Source organism: Microcaecilia unicolor, chromosome 2 (genome assembly GCF_901765095.1).
Source record: "Microcaecilia unicolor chromosome 2, aMicUni1.1, whole genome shotgun sequence".
NCBI lineage: Eukaryota > Metazoa > Chordata > Amphibia > Gymnophiona > Siphonopidae > Microcaecilia > Microcaecilia unicolor.
The window spans coordinates 498,260,244-498,283,091 of record NC_044032.1 but is presented as its reverse complement, the minus strand read 5'-3'; the positions used below and the strand labels follow the sequence as shown (position 1 = coordinate 498,283,091).

The window sequence follows — 22,848 nt, the reverse complement described above, 5'->3', positions numbered from 1 at the left end:
TCGTCAAGCAGCAGGATAGAGTTCTCTCACCGGAGATCACAACGCCCCCTCCCTTCTATATTTTTAATACATTAAATAAATGAAATCATTTTATGTTACTACACTCCACCACACTTTTCTATTTTGCTGTTTTTCATGGTGTTCTTTAAGCTTTTGACCATTACAAAATATATGTATCTCAAGGGATGGCTCAATGGGGTACATTTGTGTTTAAATCTTCCATCGGATGAGATCAACATTGCTTGACCATGCCAAAGGGGAGATACCCTTGAGCACAGGGTGGGAGGGATACAGTGGTCCCACCTGGATATTAATCTCAGCAAGGCTGATGGAAATTAATCTCAGAAGACACTTCCTTACAGATACCCTTCCCACTCAGAACCTGCAACATAGCAGCTTGTGATCCCATCAAAAGTTTCCTGAACAAGTAACTGGTAAATATACCATATGCTACAGTTTACCTATGTCAAGAACCACAAAAGATGCTTCCCATGATCATCTTTATCCCCTAAATTGCTTTAAAAAACTTTTCTAAATTTATCTTTAAATTAGCTGCTAACAGCCTTTCTTTCCCCCCTCCCAAATAAACCACCTGATTTTCTATAGGCAGTTAACGTAAATAAAGTACAATCTATCATGAATTAAAAATGTGCTAATTCACATTTGGAGGGCCTGAAGACAGTAAAAATGTGTAAGGAAGAGGAGAACACAGATAAAATAAGATAAAATGGGAGAAAGAAGGAGGGGGAGTGTTGGCAGCAGCTGCCAGTGACTAGAGGGAGGAGATGACAAGAAACACTGGGGGATTTATATTTGAAAGGCTGTCATAAATGATAAAACGCCTGAAAAAGATTATTTTAAAAAAGAGCATACAAAGCTCTGATCTTTAAACCTGACCTCCAGTCCATGCTGGTACATTTGTCACTCATGGTGGAACCGTATTTTCTCTTTGCATATGTTACCTGTACACTCTAAAGTAACATCTAGGGTCTCTTATAAGCTCCCTGCAACACTCCAAAAGCAGCTTGAAGTTGCAACTAGGACAGTTTGAACTGTATTTCAGCTGCCCTTTGTAGAGTCTGGGGAGACCAGATAATGGATTTTAAGGCTAAAAGACTGACCGAATCAACTTAAAACAAAAACATATGCATACACACAAATATACTTACTTTCTTTCGAGTAGGGTTTCTCAATCTAGTACGATGGGGATACTGGTTTTCACGATGACCACAATAAATATAAGCTTTCACTGTATGTAAATCTGACAAGCTAGGTGTGTTTTGAGGACTGGACTGAAAACACTGCATTAGAGGTGTAATGGCAGTTACAAACAGTAGTATTGCTTAGACCAGGGCTTCCCAAACTGTGGGTCACTTTGCAAAATCCTTGTTTGGGGTCACATCCTGGGGTGGACAGAAATAAAACCACATCAGCACTTGCTTCCCAGCACGCCCATGCTGTTAATTAGGTCTGCACAGGCTCCACGAAAAGTGGGGAACAATGGCAGCATCAGCTGCAATGCTGTAGGAGAACCAAATACAGCAGAATGGATGAAAAGTAGGCCTCTGGGATTTGTGTACAGTCTGGGACCTAGACTCTTCAAAATATCAGCTTCTCTCTTTCTTGGATCATTTATTTCCACTTGTCAAGTTAAGCTTTGGAACTCATTGTTGGAGGATGTGGTAACAGCAGTTAGTCTATCTGGGGTTAAAACGGTTTGGACAAGTTCTTGGAGGAAAAGTCTATAGTCTGCTACTGAGATAGACATGGGGGAAGCCACTGCTTGCCCTGAGATCAGAAGCACAGAATCTAGCTACTATTTGGGTTTCTGCCAGGCACTTGTGACCTGGATTGGCCAATGTTGGAAGCAGGATACTGGGCTAGATGGACCATTGGTCTGACCCAGTGTGACATTTCTTATTTTTCATGAAGCGGGGGAGGGGTCATTTTTCACTTGCTAGTATTACTATGAAGAATGCAAGCACTTTTGTATCAACAGATTTTATATCAAATTTTCAATGGGAAACGAAGAGGCCCTTTTACTAAAGAGCGTTAAGTCCTTAACGAATGGATAGTGCGCACTAATAGACTACCGAAAAATGCATTAAAGCACTTTGTAGTATTTTGCCTGTTAATGTGCCATAACCCACATGTTATCTATTTTTCAAAAACATGGAAGTATTATCCAGTGAGCACCTTAGAATTAACACACACTATCTGGATAACACTGGGTTAACAGGAAACCCTTAGCATTTCCTAAATAGGAGGTGGTCAGTGCTCACACATCAATTATTTGCAGGTACTGTGTGCTAGCACTAATATTAGCCCACGACCTGAAAAAAATGAAAAAGGTTTGGACAAGTTCCTGGAGGAAAAGTCCATAGTCTGCTATAGAGACAGACATGGGGAAGCCAATGCTTCCTCTGGGATTGACAGCATTGAATGTTGCTACTATTTGGGGTTCTGTCAGGTACTTGTGACCTGGATTGGCCACTGTTAGAAACAGGATACTGGGCTGGATAGACCACTGGTCTGACCTAGTATGGCCATTCTTAAGTTCTTTTGTAAATCTGGGCTTAGTGTGCTGGAAAGTCCCACTTTAGAATATGCTAAGTCCATATTTTACTACACTTTAGCACAAGGGCACCTAAGTTAATAGCTTCCTTCTGAAAAATTATCTACTAGGTTTCTGGGTACTATACACCTGTAGGTGTCAGAAAAGGAGTCAAAACGCAGCAAGGCAGGTGGTCCGCCAAATCCAATATGGAAGATAAAACAAGGCAGACCTTATAAAAAACACCATTTTTACTAATCACAGCATTTTTATGAGAGACTGATCCCAGAATCTAGCTTGCTATGTTTTAACAGTTACACCAGCCAGGCTACTTTTGAAGTTTTATATCAGCTGGTGACCCACTGCCTCTGACGCAGCCATTTTATACTGGCGAAACATAGCCATGTCGGACATTTTATGTTAAATTTCTGGGAGCTTTTAATCTATTAATAAAAATTGTGTTTTTTTACAAGGTCTGCCTTGGTGACACAACAGGGACAAACTGCCACACATACATTTTGAAATCAATAGGAAAATAGGACTGCTGCTTTTTGCTGCAAGTAAATATATTAGACAGGTATCACTACTCACTCCATGGGGGACAATTTTCACCCCCAGGGGAATCTAACTGAGAAAATCTTTAGCTAACTGGCTGGAACCCTCTGAAAACTGTCCTCAAGTTTAGGTCTCCTTTCTTTTTCACCTTATGCTTTATTTCATGATCAATTCATGATGTTTGGAACAAATATGGCATCATCGATTACAGCAATAACCCCTGTTCTTCCTAATTTTTCTCTCTCAAATCAATGTACTCCTGCTCTCCTGCTGCTGCTGCTGCTACTATTACTTATCATTCATTCATTATGCACTACCAGGACACAATGCTCTACAGAAACAAAGGAAACAGTCACTACTCCAGAGAGCTTACAATCTACTAAAGAAAAACGTAGGTAATGAACAAAATATTCTAGAAAAATGTAAGAAGTTGTTAATATGCAACAGAAATCTACAATTATCCTTTGTGAGGCTGCACAGTATCTGATTAGATGGGCACAGCAGTGTCCCAATATATTTACATCTATGATGCTAAGAGTGGCTACATAGTAAGATCTTTCAATGACTTTAAAAATTAATCTCCCCTCAAGCATGGCATGAAAATCTGAATGAAAAAGATTAAGGATTCTGTCTTTGTTTAAGTCGAAAAATGCACGATATCTAATTTTTCCCTAATGTTGTTGTTTTGTAGGAAGGCAGCTGTCACACTAGCCTCCAGTTCCAATCACTACCTCATTAATTTTCAAGCAACTGGCAGATGAAGAGCAGATGGTGAAATGAGAAGCATTTAAATGTAAAGCCATTGATACCTTTCACCCTTGTGTATAAAATCGACAATGCGATTGGTTGAGTCAGCAGGGTTTTCATTGCCTCCATACTCAGAACCAGCTGGGCCCTCTGGACAATTCCAGAAGGTTACTAGCCTGTATACTACTGGGAGATCAGAGTTGCAAATGGTTATACTTTCTTACACACCAGGGCTTGCTTTCAGGGGCTACTCTGTAGTTCTCAGTACCAGCATCTTTCCCCTGCCTGCTAAAACTGACCCAAAGTCCCCAGTATACATGAAGTAGCCAGGCTCTACACACCCCGAATGAACACACACAGTGCCCAAATAAGAGAAGCAATATCTTCACACAAAGCCCACTAGACAGAGGAGAATGTGGAGGTGCATAATGTAGCTGGCACATAACCCAGCCCCTACAAAATGTGGGAAACACAGGGGGCTAACCTCTCCAAACAATAAAAGTAGAATAAATTTTAGTTTTGTTATAGTCATCTGAATATGCCAGTTTTGGGAATCTGAATGTGCAGCATCTCTGGCATCTCTGTATTTTTCACAGGAAACACAGTACTGCAGGCAAACAGGCTCATTTTTGAAAGAGAAGGACGCCCATCTTTCGACACAAATCGCAAGATGGGCGTCCTTCTCACAGGGTTGCCCAAATCGGTATAATCGAAAGCCAATTTTGGGCGTTCCCAACTGCTTTCCGTCGCAGGGACGACCAAAGTTCACGGGGGCGTGTCGGAGGCGTAGTGAAGGCGGGATTTGGGCATGCCTAACACATGGGCGCCCTCGACCCATAATGGAAAAAAAAGGGCGTCCCGGACAAGCATTTGGGCGACTTTACCTGGTCCTGTTTTTCTTACGACCAAGGCACAAAAAGGTGCCCAAACTTACCAGATGACCACCGGAGAGAATCGAGGATCACCTCCCCTTACTCCCCCAGTGGTCACTAACCCCCTCCCATCCTCAAAAAACATCTTTAAAAATATGTGGTGCCAGCCTCAAATGTCATACTCAGGTCCATCACAGCAGTATGCAGGCCCCTACCTGTTACACTTGTGGTGGTAAATGCGAGCCCTCCAAAACCCACCAGAAACCCACTGCACATGCTCAGTCCGCCCCCCCCCCCCCCCCCTCCCAGCAGGCTAGGCCGATAGCCGGGCATTTTCCTGCTGGGATTTAGGCTGGTTCTCCTCACTCGCATCCAGCGTGTTTTGACGGAGCCCACTGGCCACCAATGCTCACTGCAACCTGGCCCAAAATGGGCCCGAAGATGCCTAGACCGTCCGGGCAGCGTCGGAACAGCCCCAGACCAGCTGGTACACCCTCGGGCTGGCCAAATGAGCAGCCCTGAGCACCAAAGCACTCCTGCCAGCCAGGGACAACCAAAATGGCCCGAAGTGGCCACATCAAAGCCTGGGGAAGCCCAGGTAAGTTTATTTAAATAAAAAAAATAATTTTAACCCCTGAGGGTTACAATAAGTATTGCCATACTGGGAAAGACCAAAGGTCCATCAAGCCCAGCATCCTGTTTCCAACAGTGGCCAATCCAGGTCACAAATACCTGGCAAATGCAAAGTAAATCAGGATTTTGAGAACTAATCAAATCTGTGATAAGAACAATTTTATTCCTAGCAAAGCGAGCATTCAATAGGATTAAGGCCCAATTATGAAGCTGAAATGAACTAACGGCATTGGTCATTTCTACTGGAACTAAAATATGTGGTTGAGCTCTTTCAGGCTGGTAAGCCTGCATATTTACCCCTCCCCATTACCACAGGAATATTGTAACAGCACACAGTGCCTTAACTCACAGAGTACTTGACTACCAGATTAGAAGACTACTCTACATATAAAATGTAAAATACAAATCATCAAATCAATATTTGGCATTGTTTTAAAGCCAGCTGAAGCAATTAAATAAAACATAGATATCCAACGCTACTATCTGGATGCCAAGCAGTGTTGACTAACTGGGTATAGCATCAATAGCTGTTACTAACTGGAAAGTGGCAATGCTGTTAGTTATGTTATCAATGGCTTATAATCCATCAAATCCCATTCAATATGGTTTGAGGCGGGTTACAATATAATTCAAACTGCTATCCAGATATAAATCTGAATAAAGTCAGCACAGCAATTTTTCTGGTCTCACTTTATCTGGGTAGTCACCAGATGGCCTCTTAAGGACAGTGCCACTGAACAGAATCTGTACATTTTTTAATTTTTACTTTTATAAATTTAAGACAAATTATTTACAAGAAGCATTAATATGTCCCTTAAAAATGGTGCAGCACAGTGCCAAACTATTTGCCTAAACATCACAAGATGCAAAACAGGAAACACAGACAGTGCTCAAGTTCCTTCTAATCAGAAAGATCCACCCCCCCCCCCCCCCAAAAAAAAGTCTAAAGGAATAAAATACAATGAAATTGTTTGATACCACACCAGCAATATTATCTTAATCGTGAGCCCGCATCTTATGTAGACTTACTAAAAGACAAAACAAAATCCCTACCTAAAACAGTCAAATCCTCGATAAAGTCCTGGAAAAGGCAGAAAGACAGGAGTAATGCCCGATTCCTTCAGAGCTACTTCTAAGCAGGATCCACGGAAACAGTCGGATATTTTTTTTTCTATTTCATATTGCTGGTATTACTTTAATAATAATAAAAAAGATTTTCATCTTCCCATTTTATATTGCTTGGCTAGTAATAGCTCAAAGCAGCTTACATCAATAAAAATACATCATAGACATATTAACAATCATGAAAATAAAACCCCCTGATCAGAACTGTATCCTCCTATTAAGAACATAAGAAATGCCATGCAGGGTGAGCCCAAACAGCTATCAAATCCAGCATCCTGTGTCTAGTTCAATTTATTTGATATTATTTGATCAGAAAAGCACTGAAGACCCATCTCTTCAAGATAGCCTATCCTAACGATTCAACCTAACCAAAACTTGCCCACATGATTCTTATTGACAACTGTTATACACTGACCATGTTTCCCATTATCCTTTTTGCTACCACATATCCATTCCTCTCTATCTTTCTACGCCTACCTCCCAACGCTCATTTCCTTCTGCACCTAATCCCTCCCAAATGGTGACTCCAATTTGCAGATTATTTTTCATTACTGAGGAGCAACCAAGTCACATGATCAGGCAAGAGTTGACCCACAAGTACTGATGGAAGATTGGTCCAGCCAGTAATGCAAAGTGAAAGTACGAAGAGAGGACCAGGTAGCTGATTTGCAAACACTTTCCAGTAAATGTAGAGGCTTGAAATACAAATCAATGCATGCATCAACCTTTTCCTATACAAGCACACAGCTCTGGAACTCACTGCCACGTAACCTGAAATCGGTCTACGAAATGACCACTTTCCGCAAACTCCTGAAAACTTATCTCTTCGACAAAATATATCATAAAGAACAACATGCGTAACTCTACTTTCTTCAAGATATCCAGGAATGTTCTTTAATGTCTTTTGCTTTCTCACTATCTTGTACCTAATGCCTTTGGCTCTAACACTATCATGTATTTCACCATCATGTAACCAAAACTTCTGTTAAAACAAATGTACATTCTTTTCTATTTCCAGTATCCATGATGAATTGTAAGCCACACTGAGCCTGCAAAAAGGTGGGATAATGTGGGATACAAATCTCTCTATATAAAACGCACCTCCAACGTTCTAATGAAGCCTCTGTTAGCCAACATTCTAAAGTGAAGGGGGTGAGATCGCATTGTGTCTGCCCCGCCCACGCGTCAAACGTGATGACGTCGAGGGCGGAGCAATGACACTCAACCAATCGCAACGCTCGGCAGCGAAGCGTCAGGGAAGGAGGCGGCGCTCTCGACGTCTAGCCTTCCCTTCGCTGTGTTCCGCCTCCTTCTGACGTCAAGGATGACGTCAAAAGAAGGCGGAACACAGCGAAGGGAAACCTAGACGTCGGGAGCGCCGCCTCCTTCCCTGACGCTTCGCTGCCGGAACCGGCACGGAGGTAAATTTAAAAACAAGAAAAGAAAAAAAAAAAACAACCATGTTGGGGGGAGAGAAGAGGGTGGCCACTAAAGAACAACAATGGGAGCGGGAGGGCAGGGGAGAAACGACAGCATGGATGCGAAGGGGGGGGGGGGAGAAGAGAGCGGCCCAGGCTGGGAATGGGACATGGGAGAGAGAGGAGCATGGATGCAAGGGGGGGTCATGAAAGGGAGACAGGGGACTTGCTGCAAAAGGATGAATGGAGGCGGCAGGGGACAGAGGAGCATGGATGGGCATGGATTGGGAGGGCAGGACTCAGGGAGAGAGGGAAATTGCTGGATAGGGATGAATAGAGGGGACAGATGGGCATGGATGGAAATGGATTGCAGGGCAGGCCTCAGGGAGAGAGGGCAATTGCTGGATAGGGAAAAATGGAGGGGCCAGGTGACAGATGAGCACGGATGGGCATGGATTCGAAGGGCAGGACTCAGGGAGACGGGAATTGCTGGATAAGAATGAATGGAGGGGACAGATGGCCATGGATGGATATGGATTGCAGGGCAGGCCTCAGGCAGAGAGGGGAAATGCTGGATAGGGAAAAATGGAGGGGCCAGGTGACAGATGAGCATGGATGGGCATGGATTGGAAGGGCAGGACTCAGGGAGAGGGGAATTGCTGGATAGGGATGAATGGAGGGCACAGATGGCCATGGATGCATATGGATTGCAGGGCAGGCCTCAGGCAGAGAGGGGAATTGCTGGATAGGGATGAATGGAGGGGCCAGGTGACAGAGGAGCATGGATGGGCATGGATTGGAAGGGCAGGACTCAGGGAGAGGGGAATTGCTGGATAGGGATGAATGGAGGGCACAGATGGCCATGGATGGATATGGATTGTAGGACAGGCCTCAGGCAGAGAGGGGAAATGCTGGATACGGAAAAATGGAGGGGCCAGGTGACAGATGAGCATGGATGGGCATGGATTGGAAGGGCAGGACTCAGGGAGAGGGGAATTGCTGGATAGGGATGAATGGAGGGCACAGATGGCCATGGATGCATATGGATTGCAGGGCAGGCCTCAGGCAGAGAGGGGAATTGCTGGATAGGGATGAATGGAGGGGCCAGGTGACAGATGAGCACGGATGGGCATGGATTCGAAGGGCAGGACTCAGGGAGACGGGAATTGCTGGATAAGAATGAATGGAGGGGACAGATGGCCATGGATGGATATGGATTGCAGGGCAGGCCTCAGGCAGAGAGGGGAAATGCTGGATAGGGAAAAATGGAGGGGCCAGGTGACAGATGAGCATGGATGGGCATGGATTGGAAGGGCAGGACTCAGGGAGAGGGGAATTGCTGGATAGGGATGAATGGAGGGCACAGATGGCCATGGATGCATATGGATTGCAGGGCAGGCCTCAGGCAGAGAGGGGAATTGCTGGATAGGGATGAATGGAGGGGCCAGGTGACAGAGGAGCATGGATGGGCATGGATTGGAAGGGCAGGACTCAGGGAGAGGGGAATTGCTGGATAGGGATGAATGGAGGGCACAGATGGCCATGGATGGATATGGATTGTAGGACAGGCCTCAGGCAGAGAGGGGAAATGCTGGATACGGAAAAATGGAGGGGCCAGGTGTCAGATGAGCATGGATGGGCATGGATTGGAAGGGCAGGACTCAGGGAGAGGGGAATTGCTGGATAGGGATGAATGGAGGGCACAGATGGCCATGGATGCATATGGATTGCAGGGCAGGCCTCAGGCAGAGAGGGGAATTGCTGGATAGGGATGAATGGAGGGGCCAGGTGACAGAGGAGCATGGATTGGAAGGGCAGGACTCAGGGAGAGGGGAATTGCTGGATAGGGATGAATGGAGGAGACAGATGGCCATGGATGGATATGGATTGCAGGACAGGCCTCAGGCAGAGAGGGGAAATGCTGGATACGGAAAAATGGAGGGGCCAGGTGACAGATGAGCATGGATGGGCATGGATTGGAAGGGCAGGACTCAGGGAGAAGGAAATTGCTGGATAGGGATGAATGGAGGGGACAGATGGGTATGGATGGATATGGATTGCAGAGCAGGCCTCAGGCAGAGAGGGGAAATGCTGGATAGGGAAAAATGGAGGGGCCAGGTGACAGAGGAGCATGGATGGGCATGGATTGGAAGGGCAGGACTCAGGGAGAGGGGAATTGCTGGATAGGGATGAATGGAGGGGACAGATGGGCATGGATGGATATGGATTGCAGAGCAGGCCTCAGGCAGAGAGGGGAAATGCTGGATAGGGAAAAATGGAGGGGCTCGGTGACAGATGAGCATGGATGGGCATGGATTGGAAGGGCAGGACTCAGGGAGAGGGGAATTGCTGGATAGGGATGAATGGAGGGCACAGATGGCCATGGATGCATATGGATTGCAGGGCAGGCCTCAGGCAGAGAGGGGAATTGCTGGATAGGGATGAATGGAGGGGCCAGGTGACAGAGGAGCATGGATTGGAAGGGCAGGACTCAGGGAGAGGGGAATTGCTGGATAGGGATGAATGGAGGAGACAGATGGCCATGGATGGATATGGATTGCAGGACAGGCCTCAGGCAGAGAGGGGAAATGCTGGATAGGGAAAAATGGAGGGGCCAGGTGACAGATGAGCATGGATGGGCATGGATTGGAAGGGCAGGACTCAGGGAGAAGGAAATTGCTGGATAGGGATGAATGGAGGGGACAGATGGGTATGGATGGATATGGATTGCAGAGCAGGCCTCAGGCAGAGAGGGGAAATGCTGGATAGGGAAAAATGGAGGGGCCAGGTGACAGAGGAGCATGGATGGGCATGGATTGGAAGGGCAGGACTCAGGGAGAGGGGAATTGCTGGATAGGGATGAATGGAGGGGACAGATGGGCATGGATGGATATGGATTGCAGAGCAGGCCTCAGGCAGAGAGGGGAAATGCTGGATAGGGAAAAATGGAGGGGCCAGGTGACAGATGAGCATGGATGGGCATGGATTGGAAGAGCAGGACTCAGGGAGAGGGGAATTGCTGGATAGGGATGAATGGAAGGGACAGATGGGCATGGATGGATATGGATTGCAGGGCAGGCCTCAGGCAGAGAGGGAAAATGCTGGATAGGGATGAATGGAGGGGGCAGGGGACAGAGGAGCATGGATGGGCACACACACACACTCTCTATCACACTGTGTCTCACATACACACTTGCACACACTCTCATTCTCACACACACACTCTCTCACAAACACACTCTCTCTCTCACACACTCACACTTTCACTCTGACTCTCAAACAGTCACTCTCACATACACTCTCCCAAACATACACACTCCGAGGAAAACCTTGCTAGCGCCCGTTTCATTTGTGTCAGAAACGGGCCTTTTTTACTAGTGTAATAATAATAATAAAGTATTCTTTAGAAGAGCTACAAAAGCAGGAATAGCACTTATTTAATAAGATTTGATTTTACTGGATAGAGTACCAGGGGTGGCAGAAACAAAATACAGGCAACATAAGTACAGGCACGCCATGTTAACAGCAGGAAAAGTTGAGTCTGCAGGCCAAGGAAGAGGCAACAGAAACCACAGGTGAGGCAGCTGGCTGCAGGAAGCAGCAGCAGCAGGTTATTCTGCAGTGAAATACAGGAAACCAGTGGTCCTAGCCTTTAAATCTTTATTGATGAAATAGATTCATAGTTATAAAGGAAGCTTCATATTCTTCCTGAGGAGAACCAATTACATTTGGAGCCCAGCATCTGTCAGGGTAATAACCACACGGCTCCAATGCCATTCCTAAAGCTTTTTTTTTTTTTTTTTTTTTTAATATTACCATGTCAGCATCTAAAACTAACAGACCTCTGTTATTATGTTTATAAATATGATCAGCACAACCATCTCATACCAGCTGTGGTTTGGATCAAGGTCTTTTTTGCATCTCCTCCTGAATCCGGACAAAATAATCATCACCATGGTTTTATCCAAAAGTTCTGAGTTAGCTCAGACACTAGGCACAAGCTCGTCTGAAGTTAAGAATGCTCATGAATCAGAGGCTGACATTCTTCTACCAAGAGGCATAGTTCAAGAAAAATAAAATCATTTGGGATTCAAATTATTATATGAGAACTTAATATTTTGACTCTATTAGTTCCAAGGTTAATAGCAGTTTATGCTCAGTCATGCAAAGAAGTCTCTCCACCCCTTCCTATTTGTCTTGGTCCTTAACATCCCACAACTATATTAAGGAAAAGTCCCTGGTCAAAGCAACAAGAGTCCATACTGTTAATATGCTGTTGAGTAATCAAGATAACCTCCCTTAACGTTCTCTCACCCTCAACAAATAATTTCCCTCTTGGACAAATTTATTTCCTAAAAAATCAAGATAATGGGTGAAATGAAAGCACAGGGAGCCTGAAATTCAAAAGATTTATGCTCTTGACTTGGGGCCCTGTTTACTAAGCTGTGCTGTAGATGCACTAATGATAGAGACACCCATTCTATTCCTATGGATGACTCTACCGTTAGCATGCGCTAATTTTTAGCGTGCACTAAAAGGTTTACGCACCTACAGAGTAGCTTAGTAAACAGGGCCCTTGGCCTCTTCTTGAAAATTTACTACAAGCCTGAGTGTACAACTTTATACTCCAAATTCTACTAAACTCCTAATTTTAGGAGCATAGAAAGTGGGTGGCAACAGGGATGCACTTTGGGTGGGGAAACCTTTTCAGTACTAGGCTCGTAAATTAGGCAGGCCTAAGTTTATAAGCATAGCTTTTAAGCTCCTAAACTGAGATGAATTTTCAGCAGAAAATTTAGGTTCATAAGTATGGCTGAAAATTGGGTACAAATCTAGAAGCCTAACTTACAACCGTAAATTTAGGAGCTCAGCAATTTTTGAATATTTGGCCCGAGATTCTCTCCTTGTCTCCATATTGCTCACCTACCCACCCCTTTTGCTGGTGAACTTGACCTGATCGTCCAAGTAAGCTCACTCACCTTGAAATCCAAGAAACTCCCAGGTTAGAGAAAACTGTTCCCATCAATATACAGTAGATTTTATGATCAGTCTCAGCTGGTTTTCTTCAGGTGGAAAACAGGCGAAGCTATCTGTTCAGGAAGAGACACAGTGTAAGTGTCATAAACATGATAACACCTTCCTTGCTACTAATGTAAATTATGAAACCTTGGCTAGAAATATGAAGTCCTTTATATGAAATTCATTTAGCAGGCAGACTATTTTTGCAAGACTCCAGAATGTAAGCACAGTCTATTTAAAATCTTCTCACTAGGCTTGACACTAAACTGCTTTGATGATGGGGTAATTCTATAAAGCATATATGTATTTATTTTATTCAGTGATTCATTCATTGCATTGATAACCTGCCTATACCTAAGCGGGAGTACATAATCATAAAACACTCAACAAATAACGTACATAACAAAACAACAAATATGGTTGGTGTACATCCTCCACCCAATACAAAAGGAAGGAGGGCCTATAAAACATCAGCAATAGAAATGTACTGAAGTAAACACGCCAATTATGAAAGTAAATGATTAGACTATGTATATGTTCATATATGTTAATATTCCACTAAATACTAGTCTGTAACTATCTGCATATCCTAGTGTATGATTGAAGGTGGGTGTACACAAGGGTAGTGTCAGGTGGAGCATGGCCAGTGCACACAGATTACTCCTGCCGGAGTTCTGCGCAACTGCGGAGTGCAGAATTTGCACAGAATTCTGCAATTTTGCGCAGAATCTGCACTCCGAGAATGGATGGATGGCCTCCCCACCACTCCCCCCCCCCCCCGAGCCTTGGTGGAGGGAGGGTTGTTAAAAAAAGGTGGATGCTGTGGGTGGGTGGAGGGAAGGGGGCTGTTAAAAAAAAGGTGGATGGTGTGTGTGTGAGAGAGAGAGAAAGAGGGGACTGGAAAAATATGGATGCTATGACTGCTAGGAAAAATATGGATGGTATCTATTTATGGGGGAGGCTGTAATATTGGTTAAATTATGACAAACTTGCAAAATTTGCAAATTTTGTAAGCAGAATTTTGATTTTTTTTTTTTTTTTGGCACAGAATTCTGGCAGGAGTAACAGCTACACATATAACCTACTGAGTAAGTTCAAGTTCAATGTATTTGATATACCGCATATCAAGGCAAAATGTCTAAATGGTTTACATAAAGGAAAAAGGAAGATTAGAAACATTAACACAGACAAAATAATAAACAGAACACAGTAAGATACCAAGGTTGTGATTTCTTTTTGGAACATGAGGTAGATATTTGCAATGCTGTCACCTTGTCCAGTGGCTAATCCAGGTAGTAATAAGAAACTGGCAGGTTCCCTAAGAATAGATCAAACCCTACATTAAGCAGTGGTTTTTCCAAGTTTAATTAATAATGGTTTATGTATTTTGCCACCTACATATCACTGAACTCTATAGCTAGTGTAAATGCTTATACCTAAATTTTAGGCATGTATGTATGTTATTACACCAGCATTTTATAAAGAAACATAGGTGTCTATGTTCCTCTATAGAATAGGCTCCTTGCCAGGCATCCACTGGGCACCTAATTGTAAGCATTCAGTTATAGAATTGCCTATTTCAGAAAGTCATATATAAATCCATGTATTAAATTGTCTCGTTAAAAGTTCATGCACAAATTTACACCTGCTCTGAGGCAGGAGTATTTTTGCGCATGGAGGTACCAGCAAAGCATCAACTTATATCACTCTCCCTTATATATAAGGCTGACTCTAGTGGTACATTCATACATATTGGAATGGAGGAGTGGCCTCATGGTTCAAGCATTGGGCTGAGAACCAGGGGAGCCCGGTTCAAATTCCACTACAGCTCCTTGTGATCTTAGGTAAGTCACTTAACCCTCCACTGCCTCAGGAACAAAAATACCTACTGTCCCTAAATGTACGCAGTTTCCAGAAAAAAACGCAACCCACTTACACAGTTTCAAAACACTTTGCAATTGTTTAAACATTTAGGGCCCCTTTTACTAAGCGGCAGTAAGCCCCAACGTGGGCTTACCACTCACTAAACAGGACATACCGCAGGGCTACCGCAGAAGCCCAGAAGTACTTCCCACCCCTAGCACGTCATCATATCCGGCGCTACAAAAATATTTTTGGAAAGAGTAAACAAGCGATTCACGTCTAGCCATTCCACTCCACTCATTATTTTGTAGACCTCTATAATATCTTCCCTCAGCCATCTTTTCTCCAAGCTGAAGAGCCCTAGCCTTTCCTCATGGGGAAGTCGTCCCATCCCCTTTATCATTTTTGTCACCCTTCTCTGTACCTTTTCTAATCTCACTATATCTTTTTTGAGATGTGGTGACCAGAATTGCAAACACTATTTGAGGTGCAATCACACCATGGAGCGATACAAAGGCATTATAGCATCCTTGTTTTTGTTTTCCATTCCTTTCTTAACATTCTATTTGCTTTCTTAGCCGCCGCCACTACACACAGAGCAGAGGGTTTCACCGTGTTATCAACGATGACACCTTCCTTTCATGGTTGGTGTCTCCTAATGTGGAACCTTCCATCGCATAGCTATTGTTTGGGTTCCTCTTTCCCACATGTATTACTTTGCACTTGCTCAGATTAAATGTCATCTGCCATTTGGATGCCCAATCTCGTAAGGTCCTCTTGTAATTTTTCACAATCCTCTTGTGATTTAGAATAATTTTGTGTCATCTAATTACCTCACTAGTTACTCCCATCTCTAAATCATTTATAAATATGTTAAAAAGAAGCAGTCCCCTGGGCAACCCCAATATCTACCCTTCTATGTTGCGAATACTGACCATTTAACCCTACTCTCTATTTTCTATCTTTTAACCAGTTTTTAATCCACAATAGGACACTACCTCCTATCCCATGACTCTCCAATTTCTTCTGGAGCTTTTCTTGAGGTACTTTGTCAAATGCCTTTTGGAAATCCAGATAAACAATATCAACTGGCTTTCCTTTATCCCCATGTTTGTTCGCCCCTTCAAAGAAATGTAGTACATTGGTGAGGCAAGATTTCCCTTCAATAAATCCATGTTGGATTTGTCTCATTAATTCATGCTTTTGAATATGCTCTATAATTTTGTTCTTTATAATGGTTTCCACCATTTTGCCTAGCACCAACGGCAGGCTCACTGGTCCATAATTTCCTGGATCACCTCTGGAACCTTTTTAAAAAATCGGTGTTACATTGGACACCCTCCAATCTTCCGGTACCATGATGAGCTTAGCAACTATCAATGGATAGTTTGGCCATAACAGCAATGCTGGAGGCCTCAACAGAGGAGATGACAAGATTGTGCCATCCATGCCATCTGCTCTCCCTATCACTCCCTTAGAGATCCCATGTACTTGTTCTAAATTTCTTGAATTCAGATACTGTTTTCATCTCCACCACTCCCACTGGGAGGCCATTCCACGAATTCATCACCCTTTCCGTGAAGAAGTATTTCCTTACATTACTTCTGAATCTATCCCCTTTCACCTTCATCCTATGCAATGAGCTGCGGATTATTTAACACTGCAGTTATTTGCATGCTCACTGATTATAGCATGCCGCAGTAATTTTTTTTTTTGTGGTAATTTCTGCATGGGCTCCTCAAAGTGAAGCCAATTAAAAAGCCAAGCTACAAAACACTACATTTTGAATTTTACAGTTGGTTTTAAATACCAGAGAGTAAGCACAATTACTCCCCCAAATAGTTGACAAGTGTGAATCGGGATAGGTGTAAACGAAGCCATCTAGAATTTGTAAATCATGGGGCCCGTTTACTAAAGGCCATTAAGCCTTAATGCATGCTAAGCACGTGAAAAACAGGCTACTTGCGCATTAGCTATTTTTTCAAAATACTTTTCAAAGGGTGCATAATATGGGCAGGCAATGGGCATGGAAGTGTTAACCAGTTAGCAGGTTAGGATTAGTGTGTGCAAACTGGCTAACAGAGTTAATAGGTAGGACTTCCTGCCTCCTATTGTTACGTCCCTCACCTGTTCGATGCTCCTCCCGGCTAAGTCATTCCTCAGCTCCGTCCAAAAGGGACAAGGTTCAGTCTTAGGAGGGTTTGTTTCAGTTTCCTAAGGCTGGCAGCCGTCATCCGGCTTAGAGCAAGAGCAGCAGCCATCTTGGCTAGCTCAGGAGGGGGCAGCCATCTTGTATAAACGAGAACAGGAAGGAACTCCATATTTGGGCTTGGGAGGATCTCCTATGGGGGCAGCCATGTTGGATTCACCTGAGTTTGGTTTGCTCAGATTGCTTCACTATTTAAAGCACTGCCTCCAGGCCTTCATTGCTTTGGTTTCAATTGTTTTGAGGAGTTGTTGTGGGAGTGCTGTTCTGACTATTCGGCTGTTCCTGTTTTCCTGTGCACCGGACCTTGGCTAGTTTTCTCGGATTATGCTTGTTTGCTGCCTGCCTTGACCCTGGACTGATTTTGACTATTCTTTGCCTGTCGGAGTACTGGTTCTGGACTGTGTCTGTTTCCTGCCATCCTGGTCAGCGGCTGTGCAACCCCGCCGGTTCCAGAAGTCCTGGTGGCCACCTGGGAGCTCAACTCTTGGTGAACGGTGGTCGCTTCCCAGGTGAAGCTAGGGGTTGTCTGGCTGCCTGATCGAGTGCGGTGTCACTCCATCTCTGCCGTGCTCAGTCGGGGCACAGGGGCTCACTACTACCGGGTCATAACACCTATTTAGGGCTCCCATGCTAAATTTTTACAGGTATTGCACACCAATACAAACATTAGTATATGACCATAACTTCAAAAAAAATGTAAAATACCATATATAAGTCCCACGTTAGAATTAAGCCCAGATTTTGGTGTACTATAGTAGAAGATCAGATATATTTATTATTACTGTCTCAAGATTGGAAATACATTCATACTTTCCAGAAGTGCCCTTATCATGCCCCCTTCAAAAAACTGTGCATGCTGTGTACCTCCACACGTAAGTAGCAGATATCTAAAATCACGAGTTACATGTGAGGTATTTAACATGTTTTAATCAGGGCTGCATTTTGATTAAAATTGTAATCGCAATTAAAGGTATTTTATTTATTTTTCCCACTGCAGTTCTTTGTGACTCTGGGCAAGTCACTTAACGCTCCACTGCCCAGACTCACAAGGAGCTGCAATGAGAAAAATAAATAACATATCTTTCATCACGTGATTAATTGTGATTATAAATTTGAATCAAAATGAAGCCCTAAAGAAATTATTTAAGAAATTAAAGAATAAAAAGTAAAGAAAAGATAATACAAATTGAAAAATTACAAAGAATCTAAAGCAGCATGTAGAATAGCTATAAGAAGCCTACTTCAGAAAAACAAACCTAGTTTTAAATGCTTTGTAAGCCTTCAAAAATGATCTCTAAAAGCAAAAAATGATGGTGAAAGCCATTTACTTATATTTTTCTCTCCATAGCCCTGAAATAATTTCCATATACATGCAGGCCTACAAATGAGTTGGTTTCCTAAACAATTATTATTGCATTCATAAAGTAATCAATACATATCCACCACCACAAGAGATATCTTAAAATTACAACTGCAATAATTTACCCCTGTTTACAAAGCCGCGTGGCACTGCCGACTCTCAGCAGTACCAGACCAACAGCCACTAGCATTGCTTTTTAAACAGGGGCCTTAGTTTTCAGTCCCTCTGGGAATGCTGTATTAAATTGTAAATACATTAGTTTCTTGTTTTTATTATACATACAAGAATTTATTGCACTCCTGATGCCAGTGTGATAACCAGAACATGACCATGTCAGATACTGTACATGCTTTTAATATATAATTTTTATATCTATAAACAATTTTCTTCTGAATCTTTTTTTAATGTTCTTATTCGGTGTGGCCTAACTGCCACTGGTTCCCTTCACCCTTCTGTTTTTGGGTAATAAGCAATCTATTTGATACACTGCCTTTCTGTGGTGGTTTACACATTATATGCAGGTACATTCTCTGTCCCTAGTGAGCTCACAATCTACAGGCTCTGTTTACAAAGGCATGCTAGCGTTTTTAACGTGCGCTAACCAAGTAGATGCCTATAATATTCCTATGGGCATCTAAACAGCACACGATAAAAATGCCAGCATGCCTTTTGGGCTCATTTTCGAAAGAGAAGGACGCCCATCTTTCGGCATAAATCGAAAGATGGACGTCCTTCTCCCAGAGACATCCAAATCGGTATAATCGAAACCCGATTTTGGACATCTCCAACTGCAGTCCGTCACAAGGACGGCCTAATTTCACAGGAGCGTTCAGAGGCGTAGCGAAGGCGGGATTTGGGCGTGCCTAACACTTGGACATCTTTGACCCATAATTGAAAAAAACAAGGACGTCCCTGATGAACACTTGGATGTTTTCACCAGACCTGTTTTTCTTATGAATAAGGCACAAAAAGGTGCCCGAAATGACCAGATGACCACTGGAGGGAATTGGGGATGACCTCCTGTTACTCCCCCAGTGGTCACTAACCCCTTCCCACCCTCAAAAAATATATTTAAAAATATTACATGTCAGCCTCTATGCCAGCCTGAGATGACATACTCAGGTCCATGATGGCGCATGCAGCAGTTTTAGTGGGTGCAGTGCATTTCAGACAAGCGGACCCAGCCCCATCCCCCTACCTGTTACGTTTGTGGAGGAAACAGCGAGCCCTCCAAAACCCACTGTACCCACATCTAGGTGCCCCCCTTCACCTGTAAGGGCTATGGTAGTGGTGTACAGTTGCGGGTAGTGGGGTTTTGGGCTCAGCACACAAGGTAGGGGAGCTATGTACCTGAGAGCAATTTATGAAGTCCACTGCAGTGCCCCCTAGAGTGCCTGGTTGGTAACCTGGCATGTCAGGGGGACCAGTGCACTACAAATGCTGGCTCCTCCCATGACAAAATGGCTTGCATTTGGCCGTTTTTGACATGGACATCTTTGGTTTCGAAAATCGCCGAAAGTCAGAAACGTCCAAATCTAGGGACGTCCAAATTTAAGGATTTGGACATCTCTGACGGTATTTTCGAAACAAAAGATGGATGTCCATCTTTTTTTGAAAATATGGGTTTCCCCGCCCCTAGATTTGGACGTTATGCAAGGACATCCAAATTGCAACTTGAAATCCCTTTCGAAAATGCCCCTCTTTGTAAACAGGGCCCTACGTTTTTATGCCTGGGGCAATGGAGAATTAGGTGACATGCCCCAAGTTACAAGGAGCTAATGTGGGAATTGAACCAGGTTTCCCTGGATCTTAATCTACTGCACTAACCACTAGGCTATTCCTCTGTGCCTTTTGGCCCAACTCTTTATCTGCCTCTGTGAGGTGCTTTTCGAATGGAGCAGTGGTCAATATTTGGACAGTTACAACTTCTGGCAATTCCCTATAGAAAACACAGGTCTTTTGGAAGATGGTTCTCTGAAAAAATTGATCTGTTTCTGCTTTTCAAATGTATCCAATGTATCAAATTGGCAAATTAGGTGAACTTATCTCTCTCTCTCTTTTATTGTTACTGTGACTAACCACAGACAGATGGACATCAATCCCTCTTACATAATTCTTTCCAACATTCCATTTGTTGGAAAATATTTAATAAAGCCATGCACAGATTCAGGGACCATTAAACAGTGTTTTCTGACTGTTGCAGAAATTATGCAGGCTGATTTTTTATGCAATTTTAAAGAAAACCAGGAAAACAAAACAGACACCATAAAAGAAATCCAGCAACAGTTTGAACAGCGACTAATCCCAAGCAGTTTTCAACATTGCTGAAGAATGCAAAACAAGAGGGTAACCTACTAAATGCACTGATGGCAGAGTACTTAGAACAGTTTAAGCATGATGATGGAAAAGGGATGAGATATACTGCCTTTTTCTGGTTACAATCAAAGCGGTTTACATATTATATACAGGGATTTATTTTGTGCCTGGGGCAATGGAGGGTTAAGGGACTTGCCCTCAGTCACAAGGAACCACAGTGCGAATTGAACCCAGTTCTCTGGCTATTGCACTAACCATTAAGCTACTCCTCCACAGTACAGTGTGTAAAAGCTTAGACTAATGAATAAAAATTAACTATAAATACCTTGAACGCACTAAGGGCCTCTTATCAAGCTGTGCTAGTGGTCCCCGGTGCGGTAATGCTGACAAAAGCCCATGAATGGGCTTCATCAGAATTGCCACTCGGGAACCACTAACACGGCTTGATAAAGGAGGCCCTAAATCTTTCTTTGCAAAAGAAAACATAACTTCTCACTGACACGTCGCCCGAGGTCAACAGCTTTTCAGCAGAATATTGCAATGTTATTCATTCCTGGCACTCACCCCTGTTGGCTTTCCAAGACTGAAGACAGTCACTTCAGAAAATCCAGAGCTTTTGCAACACCCCCAGTACAACTGATTTGTTTTGGAAGAATCTGAATTTAGATTTAAAAATTTCTTTCAATTTCATCAGGAATCCCTTCCAAATACCAGCATCATATCTGTCACCAGTTCCCACCAACTCTGGGCGGGATCAAATTAGAATGGAAGCTGAGATGGATGACACCAGGAGGGCTAAACTTAAGGCAGAAGTTAAGCATGTCTGAAACATGCACCCTGGGATACAAATACCCAACTCTGAAGCACTGTGCAAAAATTTATTTTTGAGGAATAAATACCTACAAATATATAGGGTGGTAGATGCATGAGATAGTCTCCCGATGGAGGTGGTGGAGACAAGGACTTTATTTGAATTCAAGAAAGCGTGGGACAGGCAAATGGGATCTCTTAGGGAGAGAAAGAGATGGTGGATACTATGGCTGGGCAGACTGGATAGGCCATCTGGCCTTTATCTGCCATCATATTTCTCTGTTTCTAAATACCTTGATTACAACTGCTGGCTAACAGTCTTACTATGACTGAAATGATGGACTATGAATAGTGCATGGAGAAGGTGAGTGTGTTACAGGTGCAGAGACCCTAGGGGAGCACAAAGACCTCTACATACCCCTCCCCCAGTCATCCACAGCTTCTGGAACAAGAGGCTGGATTTTCTGCCCTCTGTTTGTTATTATTACCACTATCACCCTGCAGATCCAGTGCAGCAGCAGCCCAACAGAGGAGCTGGTGACCAAACGAGTGAGCAAGCTGGAGAAGGAGAAAGAAAGGAAAGGGAGACAGACAGGGCAATACAGAATGGTGGTGATGGGGAGGGGGGAGAAATGTGGCACTGGTGGATAGTAGGAGAGGGAAGAAAGAAAGATAGAGACAAAGGGATGATGCTGGATGGACAGAGAGGAGTGATCCCTAATGGTGAGGGGGGGGGAGACAGAGAGGATATGCTGCAAGCAGGGGGGACAGTTAACCTCTCATGAAGGATTACCATAACAGTGTACAAGAAAATAAAACTATCATCTCATATATGGCAATTCGGTTTAGGCTGGGCTAGAAAGTTCTTCAACAGCAACTTCAGAAGCTGGAACATGAGGACAGTGCTTGGCAGACTCTTACGGTCTGTGTCCCAAAAATGGCAATATGGATTCGGGTAGGCTGAAGTGGGCTTCGACGGCAGCTCTAGTGGTTGGAACGTAAGGACAGTGCCATGTGAACTTCTACGGTCTATGTTCCAAAAATGCCAAAGAAAGACCATGATTAAGTATTTTATATCACATTCATTTGTTGGTTTAATCATGACTTGACTATGGTTTAATCATGAATTCACTATTGGACACACTGGATGGACAGTTCAAGTCTTTATCAGCCATCATTTACTTGTTACTATGTTGGCCAGTTTATATAATGATTTTAACTGCAATTAACTAATTGATTATAAATTTGTAATCGATGTACAACCCTTAAAAAAAAAAAAAACACTGTTGTATGCAAATGTTGTAATTTTGAACAGTGTGAGGGACGTTTTCAATATGGTGTACAAGTGAAAATATCTAAAATTCTCA

At 43.5% G+C, this 22,848-nt stretch overlaps 1 protein-coding gene across 3 annotated transcripts in view; it reads right to left on the bottom strand.

Moving 5' to 3' along the window:
- The window catches only part of AFAP1 (actin filament associated protein 1), a 388,894-nt gene that overhangs the window by 311,919 nt on the left and 54,127 nt on the right, over window positions 1–22,848 (bottom strand). For all 3 annotated transcript variants that reach the window (XM_030191154.1, XM_030191156.1, XM_030191155.1), the window contains exon 2: window positions 12,884–12,994. The gene's annotated coding sequence lies outside the window, so the exon portion shown is untranslated. The remainder of the gene's footprint in view (window positions 1–12,883; window positions 12,995–22,848) is intronic.